At 48.1% G+C, this 21,119-nt stretch overlaps 1 long non-coding RNA gene across 1 annotated transcript in view; it reads right to left on the bottom strand.

Annotated features, from left to right (window-relative positions):
- The window catches only part of LOC119186085 (uncharacterized), a 47,076-nt gene extending 26,381 nt beyond the window's left edge, over positions 1-20,695 (bottom strand). The window contains exons 1-3 of the long non-coding RNA XR_012894428.1: positions 20,479-20,695; positions 10,166-10,237; positions 2,112-2,244 (exon numbers count right to left, since the gene is read on the bottom strand). This is a non-coding gene — a long non-coding RNA (uncharacterized LOC119186085). The remainder of the gene's footprint in view (positions 1-2,111; positions 2,245-10,165; positions 10,238-20,478) is intronic.
- Between the last annotated feature and the right edge of the window lie 424 nt (positions 20,696-21,119).

The raw sequence follows: 21,119 nt of genomic DNA, 5'->3' as shown, positions 1-21,119 counted from the left end.
CTGTACATTTGTCACGTTCTGGCTCTTCCATCCTTCCAGAAGTTCAGCTTCGGTCAGCTCAAGCAAATCTACGTCCGATACGACCCCGAGAGATGAGTTCATGGACCTGTGTGGCGTAATACTGATGGTTGTGTCTCCAAACGTTGTGAGGGTGTTCAGTTTATCGAATTGGTTTTGGTCACGTATTTCAAGGAGTAGATCTCCGCTGGCCATTTTGGTAACCTTGTACCCGGCGCCGAGAGTTTCGGTTAGGCACCTAGCCACTATGAAGGGGGATACAGTTCTGGCTTGTTTGTTAGTTTTTTCGCAGTGTATAACATGAAAATGAGGAAAGATTTGTCTAGGCCGAATAAAAAAATTGATGTCTTCGGTGCGTACCCGCTTTGAGGAGGCACGATCACTAAGTAAAGGGAATGCTTTGTGCATGCTAATTGAATGTTGTTCAGCAGCGTTGGCGGCCACCCACCACGGAGCCCAACGAGGGGACGCTGCAAGTTTGCGGATGCTGAAAGCTTGCAGACGTCAGCCGCACAACCCTGCTATAACTCAATGCGCCTAGGCCAAGGTAGGCTATTTGCACAGGGTTAACCCTTGCCGCCGAGAAAATTGGAAGTAAGCAGAAGAGAGAAGTAGACAGGAAAGCTAAAAAAGTAAGAAAGACGAAGATGTAGGGAGAGAGAGATAGGAAAAGGCGACTGCCGATTTCCCCTGGGTGGGTCAGCCCAGGGGTGCCGTCTACGTGAAGCCGGGGCCAAAGGGGTGTGTTGCCTCTGCCGGGGGGCCTTAAAGGTCCAATCACCCAGCGTCGGCTCAACCCCCAGAATCCCCCTTTTCCCCGGACACGGCAAAGCCACGCACGGCTAGGCGTGGGAGGGAGAAGAAACTCTCTCGTTAGCTCGGGTCCGTGGTGTCGCTACACACCAAACGCCTACTTGCGCAGGCGCCCCTGCGGGGAAGACACCAGCTATGCTTTGTCCTTGTGTAACTATTTTAATTGCATGCTACGCAGCGGGTGTTGCTATACAAAGATTAGTGTTCAGTGAGGAAGAAATAAATGCGTAACTTTTTTTATGTATCCACGACACTGCAGAACTTGCTGTGGTGAGGTCCCCTGATGGTGCTGAGAGGTCAATAAAGTGACGGCAAAGACGCACAAGCACATGCACTGAAGCAAGAGCCGTTCAGCCACCTTCAACTTATCTCCCAGCACGTGCCCACATGGTGCGTGCTAAGAAAAAAGAACAAACCACGTTGGCCGATCAGACTGAGAGAGAAGCTGTAGCGAAGAAGACGCGTTGGCCTGGCTAGACGTCAACGTTCAGGAGGCCAGCACTGCCAGAATATACCTCATGGGAAGCCAACAACCGAAGGACTTCGTAAACAGCACGCCTTCTGCTCCGGCGCAGCGGACACAGTAACTGCGACAGCCCGCCTGGCCCTTCTCACTCAACAGCATCAACGCTGCCTGGGCTGCTTCATCGATCTTCAAATGGGTAAGCATGCCATTTGTTTGAAATGACTTCTTAACGACGCTTTGTATACTATTTTGCTTGCTCTGTTTTTGTATTTGTTTTGCTTGTGCTCGTTTCTGTTTAAATATATGTTCGCTGTGCCCCTTGTGTCCTATTCCTTGCAATCTGAGCCAGCATCTCTGACATACACAACTAAGCATGTTCCCCAAACCTTAAATAACACTTGTTGCCGTGCATGGAGTGGAACCCTTAAAACTTTGACACCTGCCCAAAATGACTGACAGCTACATCTACGAAAGTGCATTTGGTATAATGAAAGTGAAGTCGAGTCTCCCTTGAGATGAGCAACAGGGTCTATCTAGAAATAGAAGCATTCATAGCATTTAGTGCTCTACCACCAGTAACCAGAAACATGGCAGAGTTCATTGGAAAAATCGATCATTTGACTCATCTAACAGTTCTTGCGTAGAAAAAATTAGTTATGTAATTGATACTTCAACAAGGCACACTGAATGCTTGCATTGCATGGAGATTCAAGACCAAGGCAAAAACCATTCAGGGCTGGCATGTGACGATTCAAGCGATTTGTACATTGTGGGCAGACCTACAAGAATCCTGTAATTTTAAAATTATGCTTACTTGTCCTCTGATGCAGGACCCTCTTGGAGAACTTCTTTAACTCGGCAGCACCACGGCTGCAATAAGACTCCAAACACATCTGAGTCCATTGCTGCTCTCAGGCCCATCATTTTCAAGAAGCTCTTTGCAGCAACTGGAAAACAAATAAAGATGTTATTCTACTGGGCTAAAGAAATGAAGAAAGTCCTACTGTGGCCGACAACTTCTGCCCAAATCAGTAAGACACCGAGGAACCAGCAGATAAACCAGAACTGAACATAGTTTATGCGTCAGGATACCCAGTACAAGCAGTTTTGAAAAAGGTGCCATGCTGACAGTGCAGGGATCTCTTGAAAGACAAAAGCTAAAATTTGTCTTACCAAACCAAACCTACCTGATGTTCAAAGCAGTGACAGTGCGGTGCAAGAATCTAAGAAACTAACAGTGCTCACAGAAGCAGCTTTCAGTTTTGTCAGAAAGTTGGTAAAAGCATTTTCTTTTCAAGTATGTGTTGTGGCCCACTTGAGAGGGATGACTCTGCAACAGCTGCCTCTCCCATAGAAACTCAGCCAATCTATGAGCACCTGTCCATTGAGCAGGTGAATGCACGGCAGACCACCCAAGAGGCAGCGGCAGCCTTCGTGAAGGGCGTGCCAGCACAAGGCATGCTGAGCTTTCGCAGGAAGAAAGGCAGCAAGCCAGCCCGCATGCAGCAAATGCCCGCAGCACCCCCAAGCACTCCTGTCATCCACTTTCCTGGGAGACCTCCACCTGCTCCTAAAGGCTATTATGCCTCAGCAAAGCCGCCATTAGTCCAGCGCCCTGCTGTCTCCAGCGTTCCGGAGGACCAGCCAGATGCCGAAGGGCCTTTCCATGAGGTACGATTGAAGGCTACACTGGGGCGTGGGAAAAAACTGGCTGCTGCTGCCCTGCCAGTCAACCCTGCGGTCATGGGGACGGTGCTCTACAGGACCTAAGCTCCCGGGAGATGCAACGCGGATGCCCTGCTTGAGCTTTGCCCAGGCACTCTTGTCATGCCCTGATGTTGCTGAAATCAGGGTGAACTATCGCCACAACATTGTGGCGCTGAACGTGACCATCAGGGAATGCCTGAAAATGCTAGTGGCCATTTCAGTGCTGCAGTGCATCCCACTCATTGCCAAGGAGCCGGAAGACCACCGGACAAGCACTGGCTACTGCATGGCATCGACGGAGACCCAGAGGCGGAGACCCTGCTGCCTGGCCTTCTGTTCACAGTGCCTGTGTTGTTGGCCACCAGGGAGGGCCGCACGAACACCCTGCAGTTCGGAGACCCTGTTCCCCCAGAACATGCGACGCTGTTCCGTATGCACTTCCCTGTACGACCGACCAGGCCCCAATCACTCCAGTGTGGGCAGTGTGGCCAGTTTCGCCATGTCAAGGAACGCTGCAGCTGGCCTGAAAGCTGCAATACGCTGCGGTCGGACCCACCCTAAGGTGCGAGACTTCCCAAAGACGCGGCCGCGGTGTGTCAACTGAGGTGGCACTCACCCTGCCAACACGACCAGATAACAGCCTACCTTTTGCTGTTCATGCAGCTGGCCGTCGCCCTGCTGCCAGCCGAACACCCTCTACGTGCGATCTGCCTGCAGGCAGTGGCTTTGCAGCACCTTTCTAACCAACATGGCTAGTGCTCCTGCCAGAGCCCGTTTACCTCGCCGTCCGAGCATTATACTGGAAAATGTCAACTCTCTGCAGGGACGGCGGGCTTACTTCTACAAGCATCTTGAGAAGGTCGACCTAGAGGTTCTGAACTTGCAGGAGGTCGATACCCGGGCTGAGGAGGTGCGCCTGCCAGGGTACGTGAGCTACAGCAGCAAGATCGAGCATACCCTGGAAGCCTGCCCTGCTACCCCCTGCCCAAACGATCGCCACCAAATGAAGGGAGCCCGGTGTGCCGTCTACGTGAAGCGTGAACTCCACCAGGCCCAGGTGTCTGTGGTTGACCTGGTCGGTGGCGCCTTCGAATGCTGCGCCATTCGAGTACGCCTCGAGGGGGGTGACACCACCGTGGAGACGGTACTCTCAGTGGTTCCAAGGCTGGTTCGGCCAAACCAGCCTTGAAACCCTAGGTGCCTACGACAGCTGGCACACAGGCTGGGGAGGTAGTTCGTGCGCTGCGGGAACGTAAACGCACACCACGTAGCGTGGGGCAGCCACAAGACCACCCCACGGGGCAGGGCTCTGAAGGACGTCCTGCAGAAGCTGGGCCTGGTGATAGTGAACACCGGCTTCCCTACTTTCATTCGTGCCGGGAGCCGGGCAGCCCGCACGGCCATCGACATTGGGGCCGCCACGGATGGATGCCAGTACTCATGGTCAAGGGCTCAGGACACGTGGGGCTCCGACCATCTGCCCCTCCTACTGTCTCCCTATTGCGGCTGAGCCCTCAGGGACCGTGAATACTATGTGGTGGGCTGGCGGGTCTACTGGCAGCTGTTCGAGGAAGACACAAGTGACAGGGACCTGATGCAGTTGGGGGCCGACAGTTCCAGTGCAGCAACGATCGTCGCCATGGGCCAGCAGGGGCAGGGGCAGCCCATCTCGAACATGAAACACCTGGCTCTGAGGGGAGCACGGCGGCGAGCAGAGCGACAAGGCCCCGCGAAGGCCCTACTGGAGCTTTAGACTGTATTCCGGAGAGTCGGCGTAGTGTGCAGACGCCATACTCTCAGGTTTAGGAACCAAATCTTGGGGAGCATTCGCCGCTCGATGAACGACTCCAATGGTGGTGCTCGTGCCTGGCGCCTGCTCAGGTGCCTACACATGGTACCTCGAGCCTTCAACCAGGTGCTCTCGGTGGCGGTCTACCTGACACTGCCGGGCCATTTGAAGCGTGCATCTCCGTCCGTAGAGGCTCGCTGAATAGCTGACACTTGGGCAGCCATACCCAACACAATGGTGGCAGCTTCTTTCAAGAAGTGCTCCTATTCCAACTCGCTGGTTGGCGTCAAAGATAGTGAAGTTTGGGAATGCGAGAGCAACAAAAAAGCAGTGATGCTTTTGATGATGACATAATGATTATACAGTGGCACGGCTGATTATTGGGCACTTAAAAGGTGGGATATCAAATAAGATTTTTAGCAAAAAATCTCGCCTAATATTAGTGTGCAAACTTTTTTCCTTTTCTTTGGTTTTTCAACTCCCCCTCGCCTTATAATCATGGCCACCTTATATTGAAATAAGAACAGTATTTAGCATATTTTTTCTAAGACCCCCCTCAATGTTAAACTTGCACTTTCGAAAACTTTCGAAAAATAACCCAGTTGTTAGATTGCACACGTTTGTATTTCTTTTTGTGTGCTTGCGCAAAATTTTCAAGATCAGAAAAAGTGCTTTTTGGGGGGTCAATCCTTTTTTCCGGACTCCCGATTATTTGGCCTTTTCGGCGATTCCCGTCGAGTTCAAATAACCGGTCGGTGACTGTGTCTGTACATCTTTTTAACACATGCCAAGCCTTTCTATTTGTGATCATATTTCTCTCAGCATGAAAAAGACCCTTTAGCAAACACTTGCCGGCATCATATCAAAATAGTATAAAGGCCCGTGTAGACCACTCCTAAGTCCAAAATAAATGAAAAGTCCCGAGCGGGCAGGCAAACTCATCGGGCCCGAAAGTAACTCCTCAGGCAAAGGAAAGGTGTCTTGAGAATTAGAAGGGTGAGTACAGGTAATATTCAACTATTCATCAACCCATTAGCCATATTTTTTTACTTCTAGAGAACTGAGCGATGTTCCCGACCATGCCGATTGCCCCAGAAAGGGTGATTAACGAAAAACAGGTAGAAAAATTGTTCATGAAATGTAAACATTTCATGTTTGTGAGGTAACATTTCGTTTCAGGGACAGCCTCGATGCAGCCGTGCCAAATGATCCCTCGGCAGCGAGTGGGTTTGAGGCTGCCGATGCAGAACTTGGCAAACACGAAGCGGCTGCAGCTGAAGGAGAAACTTCAAGCCAGTCACAGAAAATAGAAAAAACGAAAAGAGTACATGGCACTCCGATTCAAGATCTCCAGCACGAATTCAAAAAAAGCCAGAAAGAGAGAGAGGTGCGGTTAATGAGCCTTCTCGAACGCCTGGTGACTGCCATTGAAAGTCAATGTGGCAAAAATTGAGAATTGAGACTCAACCGAATTGGTTCTCCCTTTTTCTTAGACAATAATACAGTCCACTCTTCAATATCACAAATTGTTCGTGACATCCTCATATCACACTGTCATTCATGATATCCTAGTTTAGGCACTAACAATGCTTTTGAGCAATGGCCTTTCCGAGACATTTTCTGTATGCTGCAAAACTTTGGTCTGTTACATCACTCTCATTATCATTTTAACTTCTTTCAGCCGGGCAATTTCTTGGAGCTCAACAAAGAAGTCTTTCTCTTTACTGCATACCTTGTGCAGTACACAAGCAGCAATTATTATAAAGCAGCACTGTTTGACTGTAACAGCATTAACAAAGCAAGGCTTTCGAAAGCATTGTTTCAGATGACCAAAGGCATTTCAATGACAGATCTCTCCTGAGGGTGGTACTTGCTTTAGCGTTTTTTCTATGCTGGAAAAGTCTGCTCATTATCCCTGTATGACATCAACAACCCCGAAAGCAAGGAGTATGCAGTCTCTCCAAGCAGGTAACTGTCGGCACACGTCTGTCTTATGTCGAAAAAAGGGCCTTCATAAAACACCCTGAAATCGTGTGCAGATCCAGGAAATCCTAGTAAGACGTCAATGAAATTGTTCCCATCATTCCATATTGACAGATGGAAATCTCCTGCGGCTGAAGTATTGAAGTACGAATGCAATGACTCTTTTGGCTTTTTAGTGTCTATGTGGCAACTGTCCACACAGCCTTCGGTGCCCCGCCGTGGTGGTCTAGTGGCTAAGTTACTCGGCTGCTGACCCGCAGGTCGCGGAATCGAATCGCGGCTGCGGCGGCTGCATTTCCGATGGAGGCGGAAATGTTGTAGGCCCGTGTGCTCAGATTTGGGCGCACGTTAAAGAACCCCAGGTGGTCAAAATTTCTGGAGCCCTTCACTACGGCGTCTCTCATAATCATATGGTGATTTTGGGACGTTAAACCCCACAAATCAATCAATGTTGTTGCATTGCAGCCTTCAGTGTTGCTTGGGCCTTTACCTTTGCTCCTCAGCAAAAAGCCAATCTTGATCCACTCTTGCTCATCACTGTCTGGCCAAGAAATGACTCCTTCGTTTATGCCGTTTATAAAGCTCAATACATGCTCATACACGGCTTTTGTACACAAAGAATTTGTAACTCCATTTCATTATGGTTTTGTCCATTTCATTATGGTTTTGTAAAACCATTCCCGATTCTTAATGCATGTGCGAACTGCCAACTAAAATATATCAAGCCTGTCGACACGTATATCAAGCCTGTTCCCACACGTCTCACGTGACAGCCGAAACATCCATTTAAACTCAAAACCAGGACACCAATCAACAACGTCCTAACAATACCTGGGCACGCGATTTCTGTCCAGCTCGCAGATTTCATTGCTACCGCAGCAACTAAGTCATCGTACTCTTAGTTGTCAGAATCCATCAGCTTCATGGCGACTTGCACAACAGTTCTAAGCAGTGCAGAGTTCAACTTCGTACACAAAAGGGACAGGTGGAAGAATGTTAATTCACGCACGAAAAGTGCATAGAGGAACGCACACCTTGTACTCTCGATGCACCCGCTCGCTTGTTTGGAATAAGGCGGAACAATTTGCGCAACAACTGAACTTTGCCATTCGATTCTACGTGGCTCTGCTGTCCATTTAGGTCAGCACCGCTGCAGCTCTGCTGAATTGCACGCAACACGCAACAGAGGTGAACCTTTTGGCCACTTTCGTGAACTGGTTCAGACTGGTGCAGGCAAACCGAACGGACCTATAAGTGCTCAGCAATGGAGATTGAGGCAGTTAGCAAAAAAGGTTAAAGAAAGATTTTCGCGAAGGCAATGTCACCCCAAAGGCTTTTTTCTTTTTCAACTACAGCAGGAGCTCTTTTTTTGTCAAATGCGCTTGTTAGAAGGTCAGCCGGACAAGAATGCAAGTCAAAGGGGAAATTGTGTCATTCGGTTATTGTGGCATTCGGTCATTGTGTGCCCCGCACCCCAAACGAGCGAGCCACCACTGGGGCCTTTGGGACAACGGAGGACGGAAACTTAAGCTCTTGTTTGCGTACTGAGGTTGTTTTTGAGAATGTGCTATGTATTTCCAAAAACTACTGCAGTTTTGTTGTAAGGCAAGATTCACCCGACTACGTTATCACGTGTTGAGATCGGTTATCTTCGGTTAGCCCGATCGGTCCGTATAAGCAGTGTTTCAATTGATGGAAAACGGTAATCTTCTACGTGGTCCACGTACACGTGGATGCTGCATAATGCCGTTTAGTTAGCAACACAGACTTTTTTGGGGAGAGCCAACTCGGGATCAACAGCACATCTTACCCCCAAAGAGCAGTTATGCGAGGGGTATGCGATCATTTTCTATGTTTTGTATTTGTGACTCAGTGCAGTGCACTGTATAAACTTAAAATGTGTTAGATAAATGAACAACCAATGAGTGCTCTTCGAAATCATTGAGTCACTTCGGATCGCTTGCCAGTGCAGAGTTGTTCCCACACTTCTTAGCCACCCTGGTCTTCGGATGCTTCTAGCTTCAAAAGTTATACCACAATATTTATTGGGCCGACGACAGAGGGAACAAAAACGATCAGTGCTAGAGCCTCCGTGGTTGTTTCATGGTAGAGAAGCAGTCAAGACACATTAGAAAAATTTGTACAATGGACACGATCGTCAAATTCTAAAGACTACAGGTGTTCTTCAACATATTTTAATGCATGAGACAGCGATGATAGCTCAATTTGATTGTTTTGTTTCCTTTGTCCTAAACACCATCCAGCTTGTATGTTGAATTGACCTGCTGAGGATTGCAATGATAGCTCAATCTGATTGTTTTGTTCCGTTTGTCCTAAACACCATCCTACTTGTATTGTGAATTGACCTGCTGAGTATGCTCGTGCATACTTGTGTATGTAATACCTTTACAGCCTTAACCGGAAAGATATTTTGCTTGTGTTATCAAGTATTGACTCTTACTCGGCCTTTGGACCACAACTGGTGTTCGCTGATGTAGTCAAAGAACCTAGCCAAAATTGTTCTCACTTTTGTGGAGCGTTTAAAAGGGCTATTACGTCAGCCCTCAGAATCTTCCGAGTGATTGCTTCCCCATTAACGGGATCAGCGACAGTTTATTGTTTAGCCGAATTTTCTGGAATATTATAGTCTCAAAAATCTTAAACACACAAATGCCACAAGTAGTAGAAATCCAGGCTTTCACTGATGATATGGTATTGGTATTAAGAGCCCAAAACAGGCACAAATGAAAACAAGGGGCCATTGGGCATGCTAACCAATATGAAAATAAAGGGAGAAAAACAAATTAACATTTTCCTATGGTAAGTGCAAATACCTGTAACTAAGCATTATATCAGATTAAACCACCAATCCTTATATATGAAACACTACTATTAAAAAATGAAATGAAGTAAAAATGCTGAGTCACTTTCAAAAATAACTTTCGTTTTCAACATACTTCTTAATAAAATTAACAATACAAACCATTACAATAGGATAATGATTGGGGAATGTCACTAAAGCAACTAAGACATATTTATACAAGAGGTACCAAAAAAGCGATTGTCTGTGCATCACCAACATAGCATTCAAATAAAAGCCTCACCGTAGGAAATTAACAAGTCTAGAACAGAAACCATTAAATAATATATCCAAACGGTATTGAATAATCCTGAACACACCACTTAATGTGTTTGCGAAAGTTCCCTTAATTAATCTAACAACAGAAGCAGAAAATGAACTTTACCAAATTAAACATAATGAAAAAAAAAGTATTTAACTGGAACAAAGAACATTTCACTAAAGCCCCATCTCTCGACCTATGGGCAATTCATCCAGCGAATCTAAAATCAATAAGATGTAACAAATATAAAGGAATAAGACGACTTACTCTTAGCAGAGAGGTCAGCGTCTTGTCATGCCATGGCCGTTTTGACAGGTTTGACCCGGGTGTGCTCCAAGACTAGAGAGGTAGACATATCATGCAATGAACCTAAAGAGAACATAAAACTGTTGCCCTCCAAGTGTTAGTTGACAGACCTTCAAAAAATGAACCAAGTCTGGTACGCAAATGTAATGAGACAAGCAAAAGAAAACACTTCGGAGAGAAGCCTTACTAACCACATCCCCAGCTATATCGAGCTAAGCACCTAGAAGGCAGCTACAAGCACAGTATAGATGTGATTATGACTGCCTTCTAGGTATTATTAAAAAAATGTTAAGATGCTCAAGGAAAATTGAGGCAGTTTCACTCATACAAGAATGTTGACTTCTGTCGGTTGGTTGCAAGGAAAAAAAATGTGCACACTGTCCTGCTTGAGAGTGAGCCCCAATCGAGGTATTTTGTAAGAGCCTGCTGCTCGATGACCATAGGCCTCTCCTGGACCCCCGAAGACATGAGACACTATGTATAGCAGCTACAGCTGTGTCATTATTACAATCATGATAATAATATGAACTGTCAGATCTGTGAAAAAACTTCAAAGTTCAAAACACAATATTGCCACTAGTACAAATTCTACACGTATTATTTATACAGATGCTGGCATGCTTGTATGTGCCACTGTTCAGAAGAGGACAAAGATGCGCGTGCAGAGAAAAACAATAGTCATACTGCCGTTGTTCGAATCAGTTTGACGTCCTTGTGTGCCATTATCTGCAGCTTACAATTACGTTGTAACTCGACACTGGTGGAGGTGCGGGGTAATAGTCTATGCACTGTTCCCACGAGGAAGATCTTGGTCCCAACATCGACGCCTTAGTAGAAACAGCCAACCTTCGACGCGGTCGGCGGCAACTAGGCCTACCACCCCAATTCAGCTCTCTTCCGGAACGCTCCAGAACCATGGCATATGCGACAACTGCAAGCCAGACTGAGCCGACCGCGACTCCGCTGCACCATGGCTACCAGCCTCTCGAACGCCAAAGCCCTTCCATGGGGAGCCCTACGAAGACGAAGACTGGCTGGACCAATACGATCGAGTCGCCGTCGCCAACGAGTGGGACGAGCACCGGAAACTGCGGTATGTTTATTTTTACCGGGAGGATTCGGCGCGTATTTGGTTCGAGAATCACGAGGCCGCCCTGACAACCTGGCCGGTGTTTTGCACTCAGCTGCGGAACACGTATGGTAGCGCCGACCGGAAAGAACAAGCCGAACGTCTCCTCAATTCTCGCAATCAAAGACCCAATGAAAGCGTGGCCATGTTCGTTGAGGAAATGTCTCGTCTGTTCCGTCGAGCGGATTCTGCAATGACGGAAGACAAAAAGGTACGCATTCTGATGCGGGGTGTCAAGGAGCAGCTGTTTGCAGGACTTGTGCGAAACCCACCAGCTACCGTGGCAGAATTCCTCCGTGAAGCTACGACCATGGAGCGAATGCTAAGACAGCAGTCTTCGCAGTATGAACGGTCCGACAACCTTGCATGTCTGTCAGCACCCTTAGTAACACCCGATGTCACGAGCGTGAGAGACCTTGCTGAGCTAGTCCGTAGCATTGTACGCGACGAGCTGCAAAAGCTTCATGCAGTGCCTTCACAGCCTCAAGTGGCTGCTCTGACAGACGTTCGTGAAGAAGTGCGGCAGCTGGTACGACCATTAGCGCCACCTCCAACCGAAGCTCCTCTGCTAACGTATGCGGAAGCTGTACGTACTCCTGCACTGGCAGCCAGCTATTTCCCCCGACCGGCTAGCCTGCAGACATCACAGCACTTCTCGGGCGGGCCACGCTATGAAAACCAACGACAGACTTGCCTGCAGATGCCGCAGTACTTCTCGGGCCCACCACACTATGAGAATCCGCGGCCTAATTTGCGGAAATCTAGCGTGTGGCGCGCTTCCGACAATCGGCCACTATGCTACCACTGTGGTGAGCCAGGTCACTTGTACCGGGAGTGCTCGTACAGACAGATGGGCCTACGTGGATTTCGGCCAGACGCTCGTCGGCCCAGGGACGGCGAACGACCCCGCGCCATCGCAGAGTACTTGGCAAGTCTACCGTCTCCGAATCTTCAGCGACGCCAATCACGCTCTCCGTCTCCTCGACTCTACGTCCGCGAATCAATACTCCACTTTCGCCGATGTTGTTGCGGGACGATCCGCTAGGTCCCCAAGTCCACGCCGGGGAAACTAGAATCGGCGGCCTCCGGGGGTAGAACCGCTGTTAAGCTATCATCAAAACAGCCTCCTCCGACCCATCCACCGACCTTCGACAATTCCTTTCAGCCGACACCTCACATCGTTGACGAACCCGCTTCTGCTGACATTGCCGTTCATGTCGACAACCATCCAGTGACTGCTCTAGTCGACACCGGCGCCGACTACTCAGTTATCAGCGCTAAACTTGTGGCTGAACTCAGGAAAGTCATGACTCCTTGGGGGCATGGACCAAACCTTCGGACAGCCGGTGGTCATCTCTTGACACCAATCGGGAGATGCACCGCAAGGCTGCAAATCTGTGAGTCGACGTTCATTGCTTCTTTCGTTGTGCTTCCCGAATGCTCCCGGAAAGTTATCCTTGGCATGGATTTCCTTCGTGAGCGCGGCGCTGTTATAAATCTTCGAGACTGCCTCGTAACGTTTGCTGACGACTATGGCCCGAAGCCTAGAGATACCAATCCGCAGAAAACTGCGCTTCGCATTGTCGACGACACCGTCACACTTCCGCCACGCACCAGTATGTTCGTTACAGTACAGGGCGACATAGACCATGACAGTAGTGGTATCGCTGAAGCCAACCTTTCGGTGCTCTTGTCTCAGCAAATCTGCGTTGCCCGCGGAATAATTCAATTTAAACGTGGGATGACTGAGTTGTTGGTAACCAATTTTAGTGGAGCATACCAACATTTGGCCAAGCAAACAACTATCGCTCATTTTGAATCCATCGACGATGAAGCGTGTGCGACGATAGCCCCAATTTCTGCAGCCGTTGAAAGTGACACCGCGGTAGCCGATGCAGTCGATGTCAATCCGAACCTGTCATATGCGCAGAAAGAGCAAATCCGCTGTATCCTCCGCATGTTTAGCGACTGTTTCGCGTCTACATCCAAGATAAAACAAACGCCAACCGTAAAGCACCGCATTGTCACTGACCATGCTGAGCGACCCATACGTCAGCACGCCTACCGAGTATCACAAAAGGAACAAGAGGCTATACGTTCTCAAGTGAAGCAGATGCTCGAAGATAGCGTAATCCAATCCTCGAACAGTCCATGGTCGTCCCCCATCGTACTAGTAAAAAAGAAGGACGGCACTCTCCGATTTTGCGTCGATTACCGCAAACTTAAAATCACAAAGAAAAACGTTTATCCGCTTCCGCGCTTCGACGACTCACTAGACCGCCTCCGACGCGCCCGATACTTCTCCTCTATGGATTTACAGTGGCTACTGGCAGATCGAAGTTGATGAACGCGACCGAGAGAAAACAGCATTCATAACGCCTGATGGTCTGTACGAATTCAAGGTGCTGCCCTTCGGTCTGTGTTCTGCCCCTGCGACATTCCAGAGGATGATGGATACAGTGCTCTGCGGTCTCAAGTGGGAAGCATGCCTTGTTTACTTAGACGACGTCGTTGTCTTCTCCCAAACGTTTGAGCAGCATTTGCAGCGACTTAGATCTGTGTTTGCTGCAATTCGCACGGCAGGCATATCACTGAAACCAGAAAAATGTCATTTTGGTTACAACGAATTAAAGTTCTTCGGTCACCTTGTTAGCCCTGATGGTATTCGGCCTGACCCAGACAAAACATTGGCTGTCGCAGATTTTCCACCACCTACCAACAAACGTGATGTGCGTCGATTTTTAGGCCTCTGCGCATACTACAGACGCTTTGTGCAAAATTTCGCAAACATTGCCGAACCCCTCACTCGTCTGACAAAAGACGACATTCCCTTCGTGTGGGGTCTTGAGCAAACGCGCTTTCTCTGAGCTCCAGCAGCGTCTCCAGTCTGAGCCCTTACTCGGACACTACGACGAATATGCCGACACTGAACTACACACAGACACCAGTAACATCGGCCTTGGTGCAGTCCTCGTCCAGTGGCAAGGCGGCGTCGAACGCCCTATTGCTTATGCGAGTCAGATTTTATCATGTGCGGAGGCGAATTACACAACAACTGAAAAGGAGTGCCTAGCTGTTGTCTGGGCAATAGCTAAATTCAGACCGTACCTGTATGGTCGCCCGTTCAGAGTTGTTACCGATCATCATGCGCTCTGCTGGTTGGCGAACCTTAAAGACCCTTCCGGACGTCTGGCCAAGTGGAGCTTATGCCTTCAGGAGTTCAATTTGACAGTCGTGTACAAGTCTGGCCGGAAGCATACTGACGCGGACTGCCTTTCCCGAGCTCCTCTTAAGACAGCGTCAGGTGATCACGATCTCGACGGCCGTTTTCTCTGCGCCGTTAATGTATCCGACTTGGCTGAACAGCAGAAGAACGATTCCGAGCTTCGACAACTCATCGAATATCTCGAAGGCCGTACGCCGCACCCACCACCAGCATTCGCCCGCTCGGCATCATCGTTCTGCGTCCGCAGAAATATCCTCTATAAAAGAAACTTTGACCCTAACGCGACTGAGTACCTGCTCGTTGTCCCGCCAGTGTTACGAGCCGATGTCTTGTCCGCCTGTCACGATGAGCCTTCCTCAGGCCACTTGGGATTCACGCGTACCTTGGCCCGGATTCGCCAACACTCCTACTGGCCTAAGCTCAGTCGAGACGTAAAGCATTACGTGAAGACGTGTCACGAGTGCCAGCGCCGTAAAGCACCACATCAGCGCCCAGTAGGCTTTTTGAAGCCCGTCGCTCCTCCGACACAACCGTTCGAACAAATTGGCATGGATCTACTCGGACCTTTTCCCAAGTCTCGTGACGGCAACCGCTGGATTGTAGTCGCTACTGATTACATGACGCGCTACTGCGAAACGAAGGCATTACAACGTGGCGCCGCCATTGAGACTGCCCACTTTTTTATGAAAAACATCGTCCTCCGACATGGAGCACCAGCAGTTGTCATAACTGATCGTGGCACAGCTTTTACCGCCCGGATGATACAAGACGTCATGCAGCTTAGCGGCACAGTACATCGAAAAACTACTGCATACCACCCACAAAGCAAAGGCCTTACAGAGCGACTAAACAAGACGATCACCGACATGCTATCCGTGTACGTTGACCAAGACCATAAAAACTGGGATGACATCCTCCCTTACGTTACGTTCGCTTACAACACCGCTGTGCAAGAAACAACTGGATTCACACCATTCCGGTTGCTTCACGGCAGGGAGGTCACTACAATGCTGGATGCCATGCTTCTACCAGACAGACACCAGATTAGTGTCAAGACGAACGAATTTATCAGACTGGCAGACGCGGCTCGCAAGCTTACAGTCGAACGAATCCATAAGCAACAATGCATCGACTCGCTGCGGTACAACGCTCGTCGTCGCGATGTCTCTTACCAACCCGGAGAACGAGTATGGTTGTGGACTCCTATTCGACAACGGGGCCGGTCGGAAAAGTTGTTACGCCGCTATTTAGGTCCCTATAGAGTTCTCCGTCGTCTCAGCGAAGTGAACTACGAGGTTCTTGACGAGGACATGGCTCGTCAATCCCGCCGTTCATAACATCGACACGTTGTCCATGTTTCGAGGAAGAAACCATTTTACCAACCCTGACTATTCGTCACACCCCCTTGAGTAGACTTACAGTAATTGTGAACACCCCCTTGTGTACTGCTTATCGTATTTCTTTTCATCTGGCAATTATGTTATGACATCGGGACGATGTCCTTTGGGAAGGGGGGTAATGCCACTAGTACAAGTTCTACAAGTATTATTTACACAGATGCTGGCCGTACGTGCCGCTGTTCAGAAGAGGACAAAGATGCGCGTGCAGAGAAAAACAATAGTGATACTGCCATTGTTCGAATCAGTTTGACGTCCTTGTGTGCCATTATCTGCAGCTTACAGTTACGTTGTAACGCGACAATATGATCACAGGCGTCTTGTATGGGTATCAAAGGCTAGCTTCAACAATTATACCTGGGGTTTTACGTGCCAAAACTACAGTATGATTATGAAGCTATAGTAAAGGGCTCCAGAAATTCAACTATCTGATGTTCCTTAAAGGAGCACTAACATGAAATTTACTCATGCCAAGATTTTTGCGTCTGCGAGTAGCTATAGACCCTGTAGCAACGATTTGCGACCTAATACGCAACTGAGAGATCAATAACTATCTTTTTATTGATTTATATTATTGGGATCTAGCGCTATTCAAAAGCGGCTGGCAATGCCGCCATTTTTAGCACTGGGAGCACTAGCAGTGCCGCTACCTCGCGGTCATCTCCAGATCACGCCACTGCTGACCACTTCTTCACAGAAAAAAGTGACGTCAGGCTCAGCTGCTCCACAAACATTTCATCTGCTAGGCGGACACATTACGTCATGCCTTGTCACCTGCATTGCTCTCGTCGCCGTACAAAATGTCGACTCGGGTTCAATAAAATAGTCTGGAGCATGGAATCCCCGCAATTCACGACGTCGCGAGTTATTGTTGCTTGGGTCGACCTTTTGCAGAACAGTTATTTCGAAATGAACGCCGCTCCAAGCAGCACTGTACAGATGCCCGAGGATGCATGCTTCAGCCATGTTCGCTCATGTGTCTCAGCTATTTTGGTGTGTTTTGGCGCGCAAAGCATTCAGCTATGCGCAGAGGGGTCAGTGCAATATAGCTATCGCGAATGAGCATTAGCAGAGAAATAGAATATCTTTCCTGCTTGTCAGGTTTCTTTTTCACGCCTCCAGATGGCCCCACCTATCCCGCCTCTCGCAGTTAACATGGTATTACTGCTTTTACGTGGACGCAAAGTCTACGGATGAACTAAAGTTCAACGATACCTGCGTGTTACTTCTTAGCAATGATATCTGCCTACACGCTCTTCCACTTTTGATAGCTTGTGGTCATGTTGATGTGTAACACATACATGATATGAAAAGACACCCTCATTGCGCTTTTCCCGTGCTTCGAACTAGACGACTGAAACTCACCTGCAACTCACAACGATTCCCCGACATGCTGATCGGCAAGCACAAGCATGCTCATTTCTTTCACCATTCTTTTAGAAGTACTTTTTATCTTGACAATTTCATGAAATCGTTAAAACCGATGCGACGAAGATCAGATGCGACAAGCGAGTGCGCTTCTGCACTTCGGCGCCACGATAAGAACACTCGGATCATACACGTCATCGCTACTAGGGCATCGTCACTCAAAATAGTATTTGCCGAATGTATCACACCGAACACGTAGCCCTAGTGTTGATGTCGCAGGGCAGTCTATTTTTCGTTTTTTCTCCTGAGCTTTTCTACGCTGTTTGACATCGAATTAAACTAACTTCCATGCGACGGATGCCGTTCAAATTTGGTTAATAAGACCTATGCATACCAAGCGATCGAATGATGGGCACATCTCGATCTTGAAATTGGATGTCAGTGCTCCTTTAATGTGTACTAACATCACAAAAAAAAACAGCCCTCTTAGCATTCTGCCTCCGTAGAGAAAGTGACCACATCAGCCAGGATTGAACCCAGAACCTACAGATCAGCAGGTGAGCGCTGTAACTGCTAAACCACCAGGGCGGACTCCAAACTTTGATCACCTGGTGTTAACACGCATGTGATCAGACAAATTTTTTTTTATGTTTTAGTGCACACATAGCCAAGCTCATAACTGCTAGTACCGGCTAATTGACAAAAAACAGACCTGCTGGCTGACACGAGTCGGATAGTATGAGAACTAAGGAGTAAAGGTTCACGTGCTCGCACCTGGTAGAATAGATCTAAAATAGACGTCTCCCTGCTGGCAAGCAGTGTGACGTCACTGCAAACACTCCACCCACCATTCTCTCCCTCAGAACAGGTACTGCTTGGCAAGAAGTTCTGCCGGCAGGATCGTTTTGCATAGCAGTGCTGCGTTTGTCGACATCCCTTCGACAGAAATTTCTGTTATTTTTTTTTTTTTCTAAAGTGCCAGCCTTTAAAAAGGAGGGTCACCGCCTATGATGCATGATACTGTTCAGTTAACATGTGGCAATTCGCTCGTTGTAGATGGTAGCCATAAAAAAAAAAATCTTGTTCTCATTGGAAGCGAACGTACTCAAGTTCCATCGTGACATGTGCACTGCAGTTTTGAACAAGGTACAACATTAGCGGCAGTATGGTTTTGAGCTGCTGTGCACGAGGTCACGGGTAAAATACGCACTCACTGCGAAATATTTCTTGTGCATTAGACTGAGGTAACGAAACCCCGTGAAAATTACAGCAAAATTCTCCTCTATATGACATGCCTCATAAGCCACTTCTGTAATTTTAAATGAGATAACTCAATTATATAGATGACAGATAATCTACAATGCAGTTATCACGTTGGATCTGATGCCTACAATGTGTTTGCGTACTTAATTTGCTTTTTTGAACCTTACAAAGTTTTTAATGGGCATTCTCATTACATAAAGATCAAGCCTAAAGGTACCAAGCACATGAGCTGCTGTTTCTATTAAACGTATGAGGTCTTAGATGATCGGAGTTTACATATATTGGGTTAGCGTATTCGCCGTGGCACAGCATATATGCAGCTTCGGCAAAGTTAAAACATGCTAATTGCTCATGTGTAATCGTATCAATCAGCCCACAGATCATACATTCTTTTTTTTTCCTGCAAGCGGCGCAAACGCTGAGATGTACCCAGCTGCAGATAATCATGTCAAATGCACTTTCACACTGACTAAAATATTGAGTAGTGAAATTTCCTTCACGACCGGATACTGCCACCTGCCCACAACAAGTGGCAACGTTATCGCAAACAAGACGCATCCTCATTCGCACAGTACACACCACACACAATATTCTAATTCACCATCCCTAATGATAAACCAATATTGTCAATGCCTTTCAACGCACACTACAGGCCACAATAAACACTGCACATTTCAAAAACTACGTTGCTGTTCGTTGCACAGGCCGCCACATAGGTTTACTTCTTTAAGATAAACAGTCAGCCAGCGGGGCAAGTATATTGTCACACAGTTTACCACATACACCTAGATGTTCTCTGGCACCTACCACATGCATTAAAGAAAAAAATTGTCTCGGACAACGCGCGACTATACCATGCTCAGGCACCAACAGGAATGTTAAGCCAACCGCCCCTTTGCACAGGCGCTGGTGACGTCGCGCTGTGACGTACCCCGATTGCTAGCTGACTATAGTCACATGACCAGTGACGACATATCAGCCAAACAGATGGAGCCTCTTCATGCATCGTGGTAGCTTTCAAGAAAAAGTTCATTCTATCAATATGCATGTTTCAGAACAGAAAACGCTGTTAGTTATGCCTTGTTACGTTGGACACTAGAATCGTGAAGATGGCATTGGCTGGTGAAGACTTGGGTGGGGTTTGACTGTCATTAAGACATGCATTTGCAGCAGGTGGTATCCCCCATCTTATAAACAACTGTTCAAAGGCTAGTCCTTGCCTTGATTGATTGATATGTGGGGTTTAACGTCCCAAAGCCACCATATGATTATGAGAGATGCCGTAGTGGAGGGCTCGGGAAGTTTTGACCACCTGGGGTTCTTTAACGTGCAACCAAATCTGGGCACACGGGGCTACCACATTTCCGCCTGCATCGGAAATGCAGCCTCCACAGCCGGGATTCGAACCCGCGACTTGCGGGTCAGCAGCTGAGTACCTTAGCTACTAGACCACCGCGGCAGGGCGTTAGTCCTTGCCTTTACTAAGCTTATTCTGTTCAGAGGATTGTGGTATGTTGGAGCCCCGTCTTAGGCATTAACCCCAATAGTCGAATCTTGCACTTTTGCTTTGAGAAAAAGTAAAATCAATGATTCAACCTAACAGAAAAAAAAAATTGCTGATGATGAGCTTAGCAATTGCGGATGAACTACAACTGCACAGCACACAAACCGAGTACCCGAACAAACCTTCCGTTCATAGCGGTCATAGAAACGATGTCAACAACGGCAGTCATGCGACAAAAGCTCGGCACATAATTTAGACGACCGGCAAACAAAAAGCTTCATAAGAACAAGCGCACAACGTCTACTTTTAGTGAAATGGTCATATCAATCGTTATTAGATACGTCAAAGCACATTGTGTTGGCGCCGCGTCGCATTGGCGGCACTTACGCGTTGCAGCGCTCCTCGCCACTTGCGCAACGGTCTAACTGCATTCTCTTCACGGAATTTACATATAGAACAGCACAACTACTCACTGGCCATACAGTCTGGCTGGGCAGACGCGTACGAAACCACAAATTCACTTACAGCCTGCAATCAAACACGTGCGCGCGCTTTGCGTCTCCCATTTCTGCATGTACCGATGTTGCTAGGTCACGGGAAACGATGCAGCCTACCTTTGGAGAAAGTGTAGGCGACACAAGGCGGACACAGTGTCACTGCTCTTCATTAAAGTAGAGATCAGTGCACAGTGCAAAGCTGGCTCATATACACCTACTGTGCAGTGTGCTTGCAGTGTGCTAGAAGGTGGCAGTGAAATGAACGAGGCGGCCGCGCCGCATCTCGGTTACTTCTCCGGTGGGTGACAGTAGCGGCGACGCTGTAAACCTCAGGTACTGAAGATCTCAGGAGCAACGTTTCTAGGCTGGGTAAGTTGCAAAACTCCCCGCGTCAGACTATAGGTCCGTTCGATTCACCTGCACCAGTCAGAACCGGTTCACGACTGTGCACGTGAAGTTCAGAAATTGTGCAGCGTGAGTTCAGCGGTGCAGGCACAGCACGACACCCGAAACGAATGACGATGTGCCGAG

The sequence above is a fragment of the Rhipicephalus microplus genome, chromosome 3, assembly GCF_043290135.1.
Source record: "Rhipicephalus microplus isolate Deutch F79 chromosome 3, USDA_Rmic, whole genome shotgun sequence".
Lineage (NCBI taxonomy): Eukaryota > Metazoa > Arthropoda > Arachnida > Ixodida > Ixodidae > Rhipicephalus > Rhipicephalus microplus.
Note: the sequence above shows the minus strand (reverse complement) of the source record. Positions and strands in the feature narration are given on the sequence as shown.